Genomic DNA, 10,803 nt, shown 5'->3' on the forward strand with positions numbered 1-10,803 from the left:
AGTCCCCCAGAGCATATCCCACACACAAACTACATAACACATATTGAATTAACCATAAGCTACATATATCACATAAGTCATGCATTCAACAAATAAGGAAGCCCTGGAAACCCTCCCCGGTCTTATACCAAATGGCAAATGCCACGGGCACCCCCACATGATCTTTACCTGCCACGGGAAACCCTTCATGGTCTTCCTGCCTTGGGAACCCCCACAAGGTCTTCCTGCCAAACAAAACATAATGCAAACTATACAAGAAAATATTTTAGGATGCAATGGAACCCTCCAAGGTCCTATACCAAATGCCACATGAACCCCTACGTGGTCTTCCATGTAAATGACATGCTATCATATTGTATATTCAATCAATAATCTGTATCTCATAAAATGAGCCGACTTTGGTGCCTTAGACCCATTGATATGGTGAGAAGACTCACCTCTTAGAGGCTGAACTGGCAAACTGAAATCAGATATATCCCATGCTGCTCCTCCCAAACTGCCTATAATCAATGAGTAAATAACTCAACAAAATCTCATAAATACCCCCAGGGTCAACCCTGGTTAAAGTCAAGGTCTATAGTCAAGGTCAACAGTCCATATTGACCTTGACTCGTCGAGTACAATCAGTCACTCGTCGGGTTCCCTGCTTAACTCATCGACTCGCCGAGTTACCCGAGCGACTCGTCGAGTTCCTTGATGTTCACGGTCGTAAACGACTAACCGAACACCCTTGACCGTGAACCCTTGGCCGTGAATAAGAAAACCCTCTCAACTCGCCGATTCACCAGAGCGACTCGACGAGTTCTCACGTATTTGTTCCTTTCCAGTGGGATTTAAGGTCTCAAACTTCAGATCCATAATACCCTAGTGAAGATGTCACATAAAGTTGCAAACTTTACGTGCATGCATGGCCTCACATGGCCATAACACCAAAACTAACCTTCAAACAAGGTTTTCATACATGGAGAGGGGGTAAGCTTATAAAAAGATGTGACTATATGATATTTGGGACCTAAGAAAGTCCAGATCTGGAACCATATCCTTGTGATAGGTTCAGATCCAAGCTTGATTCCATCTCCTCAAGGTTGGCCATAGCCTCCAAAAAGAATTCAAGGCTTAAGGTAATAGATTAATACCTCAGACAGATGCCTAACACGAAATAGATGCTTGATCTAACACTTCTCCCTTGATACTTCCTCTTCAAACTTGGAATCCTCCCCAAAATCTCAAATATAAGCTCTCAATTGTTCTTACTTCACACACTGGAGGGTTTGCGGCCGTGAACATTCTTCTATGGTGTTAAGGGAGGCTACTAGGGCGGATAATGACGTTTATATAGGGGACAAACCCCGAAATTAGGGTTTTCTCTAAACAGCTCTGACTCATCGAGTCGGGCCTTCCGACTCGCCGAGTCAATTACAACCCGTGTCCAAGATGTCACAACCCTAATCGACGAGTTGGACTCCCAACTCGCCGAGTCCATGCATAAAATTCCCCTTAAATGGTAAACTCCAGCTAATCCTTGAAACAGATGTTACACAAAAATGATCTTTTTGTTGGCATTTGCTCCAAATACCATGTCATTCCAGTAAGTCTAAAGCACCCAAATCATCGTATCAAGATGAACAAATCCATGGACGAGGAAGATCGACGTAACTAAATTTCCTCAAATACATGTTATTTTTATAACTTTGAAGTGCCTATAAAAATTGTTTTTACCATTTTATCTTTTCCCTCTTTAGTTATACGTGACATCCCTAAATTTCTCGGCCAAATAAAACTTTTTATACTTATTAAAAACAGTGGAATTTGTCCCAAAATATTTTTCTTCTAAAATAAATCAGAGTCAAAAGATTTTTAAAGAAACATTTTAATATTAAGAACCTCAGATGTCAACATTGATACAAAAAAACATAAGCATAAACTAGTTATAATAAGCCTTGCAACTGTTTATTACACTAATGGCATTAACGTCCTCAAAACTCTCAGTAGATTTGTCTGTGACACAAAAAAACTGAGAGGGACAGGCTTGGAAGCCTGATGAGCACATTGAGTTTTGAACCCACAATAATATAATTAAATCTTCAAATATATATCCCACACCAAATAAATAGCCCGATTACCTATTCTTGTTGTTCTCACTCCCGATCCTAAAATGATGATCGGAAGTGACCTATCCTAAAGGATCACCGTAAGCAATTAGTAGATAATACTGCTTCAGGGATTTTGTAGCAATATATCAATAAGTAAACCTTGGGGGATAGAGTACACGAGTGAATGCACAATTCATTTACACCTACAGACTGCGAGTCTTCAAGTGTTACACTAGATTGTCTAGAATAGTCTATGGTTGTCACACCCCCAAACCTGAAATACGGAAACGTCTGGGGGTGGAGGACGTCATGTACAATATCATAACAATTGAATAGTAAAGAAATCAAACACAATGATCATAGATATAATTTAAAAGGTTACATTGTTGAAAAAGTTACATTTTTCCAAATAAATTATAATATGATGACAAAAAGATGTTTTGAACTAATTCCTTAGCACTCCGTCCTCAAAAGCTGATGATTACCTATTTTACTGGTTTCTTGAGAATACAAGTTATTTGAAAAAGTGTCAACATTTAAGTTGGTGAGTTCATGTCACACCCCCAAACTGGAACGGCGGAAACGTTCGGGGACGGAGGACGTCATGCACAGTATCACAACAATTGTACAATAGTAATCAAAGCAACAAAAACCATTTCATTGATAACATATAGTTTACATTGTAATTGATTTACATAGGTTTAACATCCAAATGTAAACAACAAAATTGAGACTTGGTACTATGATGCTCCGTCTTCTCGAAACTTGTATGCATACGTGACTTACTAATACTGGGAATACAAGTTGTTTGAAAAAGTATCAGCATTAAAGCTGATGAGTTCATAAGCATTTTTGTTGTAAAACGGGTACGACCTTTTGTTCTTTGGAAAAATGGAATGTTGCCTTTGAGTCTTAAGACCAAAATATATCTGTGTTTCTCATTTTTTAAAGAACGTTTCAAAAATCGAAAGACTAGTGAACAAAATATGTTCCTGGTGCGATTTCTTGTTGTGTACATGTTAGTAAAGTTTTTAGATCGAACGGATCCACTACGTATTTACTAAGACACTATTTCCGTAAGTAAATCTCCATACTTAAGATAGCATATGTAGTTTTGTATGTGCATAAAACCCCTTTTTGTGTGGCTCTTAAGTCTCTAATGTTTCCAGAAAATCCTATATTTTTCGTAAAGTGTGTTATAGCCTTAATTGAACCAAGGCCAAAATATGTAAGTATAAATACCATACTTAGTTTACAAATGTGTAGTTTTGCTATTAAGAAAACTCGTTTGAAGATGTCCTCACTTTGCCAATGATGACGTTTAACCTGGTGGATTCTGTGTTTTCAAAAATATGGTTTGTAGCCTTTAATGTATTAAGACTCCATTTTGTAAGTAAATTCCCATATTTAAAATAGTATATGTAGTTTTATATGTGCATAAAACTCCTTTTGGTGTGTGTGTGTGTGTGGTTCTTAAGTCTCCATAAACTTTAAGTTTTGTTAATACCCCATGTGAGTTGTTATAACCATGATAAAAACTCGAAGACCTCGTACTCGACGTTCTTCAGGCGTCGGAATGTTATGACATTTGTCACCACATACCTTCCAGTCTAGCTATTGCAAGCAGCTTAGGTGCGACTTTGTCAGACCCAATATAGATCTATACACAACTATCACGCTCTCCCTACAAGATATTCTAGTTATAACTATAGGAATTTTCTGTGGTACTTAAGAGTACCCTGAAGACGATGCCTCACAAATTTATTCATTAACAAGTTTAAGTATTAAGCAACCAAAATCCCTTTTTGTTTGTAAAAGTATGTGTTTTCCTTTTTGTGTAGGTGAATGTGACTAACAAATTATACCTATTATAGTTTAACGTGAATGTTTTGTAATGATGTAAAACCTTTATAAATATGATTTTTATTCCGTAGAGAAATAAAATGACATAAAATACTAAGTATACTTGACCCTAGTATTAGGTACTTTGCTCGACATGTTACAAAGTGTGAATAACTCTTAAGCTTGTTTTTGACAATTTTACTCTCTACTGTCCCTGTTTTAGAATATTTATAGAAAAATCACCGTAAGTCGAAAACTAAATCTGTAAACTCTGAGACTTTATAAAAAGTGTCTACTGTGTTCATAAATTTTCTTATAATTTTTGGTGGTCTCAAACCAGTGTGAAAATGTTCATTTTCACAGACTGGTCTGAATTCGTTGCTGCAGTGACCGACAGTTTTGTAAAAATCAATATAAATTGTAGAAAAATCGTATGGAGATGTGTAAGTAGTCATTTTAAAGGTATAAACCTGAGATATTTTCATGTTAAACATTTTTGAAACATATTAAGTTTAAGTTGGGTAAAACAATTCGTAAACAGGTCACAACTTTTCTGTTGTAAGCTGTCAAGTTAAGTTTTAAATATGTTTTGGTGTCTTAACTTGTATTCCCCCCCCCCCTCTCTGAAAACTAAAGAAAAATGGAAATTTTAGGGGTATTAACTCACCTTATGTGATTTCTTGAAGGATGGAAGGTTGAAGATGATGAGTTTCAAGTCAAGAATACTTGATGAACACACAAAGTTTTTGGATGATCCTATGAACGATTTCGTGTTAATATGTGTGTAGATGATTCAAGATTGTTATGAAAACATGTAATAGTACTTGAGTTAGAAGGAAATACTTACCAATAAGTGAATAAATAACTCAATAATACTTCAAAAGTGTGGCTGGAAGTTGAGAGAAAAAGAGGCTCTCTTGATGGTTAAGAAGTGTGTAAGTGTTTGATGGTGAAGAAAATGATCAAGAAATCCCAAGGTATTTCTTTATATGATGGATTGCCGGAGCAAGTGGCTAGGGTGAAGGGATATTTACATTGATGTGTGTGATGTGGATAAGGTTGGACTAATGAGAAAGTGACACATAGGTGCAAGTGGACACAATTAACCCACTTATATCATAAAATATCCTAAGCTATTTTCTTTAATGTGAAATAATGATTTATAATTAATAAATCCTTAGGATGTGATTAAAATATGAGTTTAGGGAGTTTAAAATGATAAAAGTATGAATTTGGTGAAAAATCCTCGTCAAAAACGGGCTTAACAGGCGAAAGTAGTCGAAAACTGGACAAGAAGCGGCGAACCTGTGAGGGTTCGGTTCTTTGAGATGAGGACCGAGAGTGGGGAGAAGGAGCCGAAGGGAAGGCTCGATTCATTTCGGCTGCAAGAGGTTTCATTTGGCTGACAGCTTTGGTTCGGTCCTGAAGAGATGAGTTCGGTTCTGAGAAGCTTCGGTCCTCTTAAGGTGTTTTGCTTCTTAGGGTATCGTTTCCAAGAGGTTTGGTCCTTAAGAAGGATTTCGGTCCTAAAGGGCTGTTTTTCAAGAAAAATTCCCGTTTTGAGTGATTTTTGGCCAAGTTAAGGGTCGGGATGACCCGGATGACTATAAAAAGTTGAGAGGGATTTTGAGAGAGATTTAGGAGAGATTGGGAGAGATTCATTTTTAGACATTATTATTGTATAATCTCGCAATGCAAGGTTCGTGAACCCTGTTATGCTTCGTTTATGATTGTTTTAAGTCCCCAAAAGGGTCAATAGTCGTGTTTTGATGTGTTTAACTCCCTTCTTAGGGTTGTACATTGCTAAACACATAAAATATCCGAAACACTTGAATTCTTGGCATACCAATGCACATTTTTATAGAATAACTTTTATCATACAAGTACTAGTTAAGTTTGACCGGTTTGACTTGTTGACTTTGACCTTGACTTGTTAACTTTGACTTTGTCCAAAATTTGATGTTTGTCACAATTCATAAGCATTTGTATAAATAATTGTATGTCATTCATTATAAAGAAATCACGTTTGTTTCAGGAAAATCCAATATTTCCCATAAAATGAGTTGCAAGTCGTTTGCTTGTAAAGTAATGATGTTTATCTCGGAAAATCCTATATTTTCCATCAAAGTGAATTATAATCCGTTTACTTGTAAAATAATGATGTTTATCCCAGAAAATTCTATATTTTCCATAAATCTGAATTGTAAGTTGTTTGCTTGTAAAACAATGGTGTTTGTCCCGGAAACTCCCATATTTTCCATAAAACTGAATTGTAGTCTTAAACGTTCCAAGATCGAAAAGTACAAGTATATTTGCCATACATAATTTAATAATATGTAGTTTTATTCGTAAATAAAATTGTTTGAAGAGATGTGCTTTTACGTAAAATAAGTGTATTGTCGATTTCACATAAAATAAACGTATTGTCGTTTTTCCCATGTGAGTTTTCATAATCGTGCTATTAATGAATTGACTGCCTTGACGTTCTTCAGGCGTCGAAATGTTATGAAATTTGTCACCCATAACTTGTCGGTCTAGCTGTAGCTATTAGCCAGGGTGCGGGATCATCGGTTATCTATAGATCTATACACAAGTGTCACGCTCTCCGAAAGAAGACTTGGGTTATAAAACATGACTTCCGTGTATACCTTGGTAGGTACGACGAAGATGATGACTCACAAATTTATCCAACGATATACGTTTTTTGTAATGAAAATGTTCGTACATGTAACTATTACTCCCTTTTGTAATTTTTATAAAATATAAAAATATTCGTATTTTGATATAATCGTTTCTTTGCCCCGAAAGGGTAAAATAATGTGAATGTTCCCCAAACTATACCAATTATAGTTTAAAATGTATGTTTTGTTGAAAATGATAATCGTTGCATTTTAACATATTTTGCATGTAAATTTTGCAAATTTGGTAATAACGTTGTTTCGCGTATTTGATGGTTTCGCGTAATAGATACATAAAACGTAAGAAAACGTAAACAATGGTTTGTATTTTAACACAAGTTTCCTTGTGTTTTACTTGTATTCCCTCCCCCCCCCCCCCCCAAAACATGGAAAAAGTTATGAAAACATAGGGGTGTGAACTCACCTCGAGTGTGGTAACGATTTTAGATAACGAAATGGAAATGGTGACTTCGAGCTAGAACACGGGAAGGATGTTGTAATCCTAATGGTTTTAAACACATAATAATGTGTGGTTAAGATGATACAAGTAATGTAAGTGTTGTATAACACTAGTTTTATGAGTAAAACTTACCAAGGTTTATAACTTCTTTGAAGTGAAGATCTCCTGGAGTAGCTTGATCTTAGAAATGAATGGAAATGGGTTTGATTTCTATGAGAGGATTTGTGGAGGATTTTGATCACTAGATATTGAAATGAAGAATGATCTCTATTTTTTTACTTGAATTGGAAGGAAATTTAAGGGCTGAGGTGATGTTTACGTTGCTAACTAGGATTATCACATTGGGAAGTTGAATCACGATAAGATATCTAGATATTTAAGGGTGTATTCGGCCTTAAATGAGTAGATTTCGATCTAGCATGACCAAAATCTCATATATTCATTTCATAAAGTGGGATTTCGGTTCTAGGAGAAAACACAAAGGGTTTTCGGCCTTAACCCAAAACCGAAAACCTAAGTTTGTCCAAGAAACCCAAACCAAAAACCTATTGTTTTCTAGATGTTCAAAACTGAAAACACATATGTAGTACTTTAATTTATGGTTTTAACTCCACCTTTTGACTTATATTGATTTATATAACTTAAATCAATATATGTTTCTGTTGGATTAGGTGTCTAAGCTCATAACTATAATTGGTATATACTAGACCCGATAGTAACATGGTCCTTTTTGGTTGCCTTCACCAAAACAACTTGACTGGATGAATAATGGATAAAGAGGATAATTGTGATTTATTAATATATTATGTGAATAATAGATTAAAAGAGTAATCATATTATTTAATTAATATTGGTCAAGAATTATTTTAGAATTTATTTTCTGGTCAAAAGAGATTAATTAAATTAAGGGAACTAATATTGTAATTATAAGATAATTGCAAAAATGGGTTGAGGATCCCTAAGTTAAGGGATGGACGAAATCTTATGGAAGCCCATAAGGATTTCGTCCAAGGATAAGGTTCTAAAAGGATCCTATGGGCTGCTTAGAGATTAAGCAACCAGATTAGGTATTTGACTGAAACCCTAATTCCCCACCTGTATAAGGAACCCCTTGGGCACCCAAAATCGGATACCAGAAACCCTAGAAGGATTCCTAGAGCCGATTTTAGCATCCCTCTCTCTCTCTCTCTCATATTCTCCAACTTGCTTCTTGGTGTTTGTGATCGATCAGAGGTAATACACTTGTGATACTAAAGCTCTCAAGGTTGATTCTACAAGCTACAATTGAAAGGTAACATCTTAACTTTGTTTTAGTTATGATTTTCGAATTTTTGTATGCTTGAATAGGGTTTATAAGCTTTGGATGATTATTCCATGTACGATTAGAAAAACTAGATCCAAAACTTTAGGTTTTGCATGTGCACCATAGGATTGTTGTTATGCTCAAAACCCATCAGTGGTATCAGAGCCTAGCCTGTTTTCTATTGTATTTGATGCATTGTTCAATTGTTCAAATCTTGAAAAAAGTCAAAATATGTTTCTGGCAGCATGTACTCGACGATTCCATATATGAACTCGACAAGTTCACTGGGAACTCGACGAGTCCAAGTCTGACTCGACGAGTTCTCGGGTCTGTTGGCAGATTTTTCGGAATCTTGACTATAATTAGTTAAGGATAATTACCATAAACGATTTTAACTAATAAATTCGATTTTCACTATATGGTAATGATTATCCTCATCCAATTAGTAGATAATTGTCAATTAATAAGATAATTACAAGTTTATATGATCAAATTAATTATTTGTATTTTTAATTTGAATTATCATGCCATAAAAGTAGATTAGGTCAAATTTCGTGATAAATATTAATTATAAGATTATTTAAAATTTTCAAATTTGATCAAAAAGATATTTTGAAAAGTTTTAAAATTTGCCCTCAAGTTTTCGGATTTAAATTTTAATTAAAAGTTTAATTTTGAAATATTTAAATTCTAAACCATAAAGTTTTACAAGTTTAAAATTCAACCCTTATACTATTATAATATTATAAGATTAAAAATTATATATATATATATATATATATATATATATATATATATATATATATAAGACGAGTCAGTCTTACCGTTAGTAGGTCTCATTCACGAATCTGGTCTATAAGGGGTGTTTAAGGAAGCAACCTATAAAATGACCGCCATTGGGTATCCACTCTTACCCACTGCACTCTTGACTAGTGGAGGGTCGTTAGCCGAACGGGTAGGATAGTACAACTAATACCTCATTAATAAGTATAATCATATTTTATAAAGTAACTAAATGTTTTCACAAATTCTCAATCTTAGTTACTTTAGGTAAAATGTGAAATAGATGTTATTCCATGAAATTACACTTTGCACCTTGCCGAGACGTTAGTGGAGCGTGTATGGTTAACCGGCACACTAATTTGGGACTGGCAAGGTTGGCTTGATGTTTGTCATAGATCAATGGAGCGTGTGTGGTTAACCGGGCACATTGATTAGGTGATAATGACATTGAGAGTGCCAAGTACATTTGATGGTTATTCATACCTTGTTTGTGATCTTCGGTATCCCAGTCACAAACTTGAAGGGCATATCGAGATTTAAACATGTCATTGAAAAGTTCAATGAATCTCAAAAGAAACTAGGAATTTCAATTCATTTAAAACTTAAATTTCTTTTTTGTTTTTCATGGTGGAAATTGGTAAATCGTCATTTACCTACCTTCAAATTATTTGCAATTAGATTACGACATCCATCTTCTAAATTGTGAATAGTTGTGTTGGGTCCTAACCCTAGTTTTTCATTTGGGTGTTAAATTGGGGATCCTTATCTAACCTAAAGTTTGTCTCGTTTCTGTTTCAGATGTCTACTCAAAACAACAACGATTCTTTCTCAAACCCTTCTGGCTTATTCTCACTCATGAACTTATATGGGAGGGTGATTTTCGATGGATCCAATTTTAATGATTGGATTCGCAACATTCGAATGGTCACCCGCTACGAGGATAAAGAGTATGTTCTCGAAAAGGAGCTGAAGAAGGTCAACCTCAATACTGCTACTCCCAAGGAAATTGTTGAATATAATGCTCACGAGAAGGATGCAACCAAGGTGCACTGCATCATGCATGCAACAATGACTGCTGAACTCCAAAAGTCCTACAAGGACTTCTATCCCTACGAGATGCACCAAGACTTGATGGAAAGGTACCATCAAAGTGCCAGACAAGAGAGGTATGAGATCATCGCCTCGATGATCACTACCAAAATGAAGGATGGAGAGTCCATCACGGCCTACTTACAGAAGATGCAGAGATTCGTGGACCGTTTGCTGAAGTTGAATGTGAACTTCGATGGGGAGCTGGCCATAAATATCATTCTACACTCATTGCCTCCCTGTTATGATCAGTTTCGTATGACCTATCATATGAACAAGGAGGAGGTCACCCTTAGCAAGCTTCAAGGCCTCTTGCGAACTGCTGAGAGTAGTTTGAAGGGCAAGTATGTTGCATCAACCCCTGTTGCTACCCTTGTCTTGGCTATTGGACAAGGGAAAGGAAAGAAGAGAAAGGCTCTTTCTAAGAGCCTCAAGGGAAAGTCCCTTGATGGATCCTCTTCTAGTAGGACCAAGGCTAGTTCTGCTACTCCTTCCTCAAATCCGAAGGATGCATAGTGCTTCTACTGCCACGAAAAGGGGCATTGGAAAAGAAGT

Source organism: Lactuca serriola, chromosome 4 (genome assembly GCF_051521515.1).
Source record: "Lactuca serriola cultivar US96UC23 chromosome 4, Lser_US96UC23_V15, whole genome shotgun sequence".
NCBI classification, from domain to species: Eukaryota; Viridiplantae; Streptophyta; class Magnoliopsida; order Asterales; family Asteraceae; genus Lactuca; species Lactuca serriola.